A 1020-nucleotide genomic window follows, 5' to 3' on the forward strand; every position below is an offset into this window, starting at 1 on the left:
ATCATTACTAATGATTCGTCTGCATCAATACTGCAGGATTTGTAGAAAACACCAGAGACCGCAGAGAAAACGGGCGCAGCTCGGGACGCATGACACGTGAGAGAGAGAGAGAGAGAGAGAGAGAGAGAGAGAGAGAGAGAGAGAGAGAGAGAGAGAGAGAGAGAGAGAGAGAGACACACACACACACACACACACACACACACACACACACACACACACACACACACACACACACACACACACACACACACACACACACACACATATTTCTATTTTCTCTTTCGTTAATTTTCATCCCTATCTATCTATTTTCTGAGATACTTCTATTCTGCTTTCTACTTCCTGCCTCCTTCCTTCCCCCTCTCTCTCTCTCTCTCTCTCTCTCTCTCTCTCTCTCTCTCTCTCTCTCTCTCTCTCTCTCATTAAAGTGACGGAGCAGAACATGACGCTTCAGTGCCAGAGGAGGAATGTACAGCCGCGGAGACACTGTTGTTCATGGCGTCACTATTTACATGACTAACAGCAAAGTAGTAGTAGTGGTGGTGGTGGTGGTGGTGGTGGTGGTGGTAGTAGCTGTAGTAGTAGTAGTAGTAGTAGTAGTAGTAGTAGTAAGAGGAGGAGGAGGAGGAGGAGGAGGAGGAGGAGGAGGAGGAGGAGGAGGAGGAGGAGGGTATATCCTATTTCATCCTATACGTTTGTGAAAAAAGGAGAGTTTAATTTTGATCAATAATACGTAGAGGTAGTGATGATGGTGATGATGATGATGATGATGATGATGATGATGATGATGGTGATGGTGGTGGTGGTGGTGGTGTGTGTGTGTGTGTGTGTGCTGGCGTTCCTTGCACGTGATCGAGTTATCTACAGTGTTGTTTGGAAGTCACTGGAATATTCTTGTCCAAGAATAAATTAAATAAATAAAAAAAAAATACTGTAAAGAAAAAAATAAGCGACATGAAGTGAAGTATACATGACAAGAAACAAGAGAGAGAGAGAGAGAGAGAGAGAGAGAGAGAGAGA

This window comes from Scylla paramamosain, chromosome 7 (assembly GCF_035594125.1).
Source record: "Scylla paramamosain isolate STU-SP2022 chromosome 7, ASM3559412v1, whole genome shotgun sequence".
NCBI lineage: Eukaryota > Metazoa > Arthropoda > Malacostraca > Decapoda > Portunidae > Scylla > Scylla paramamosain.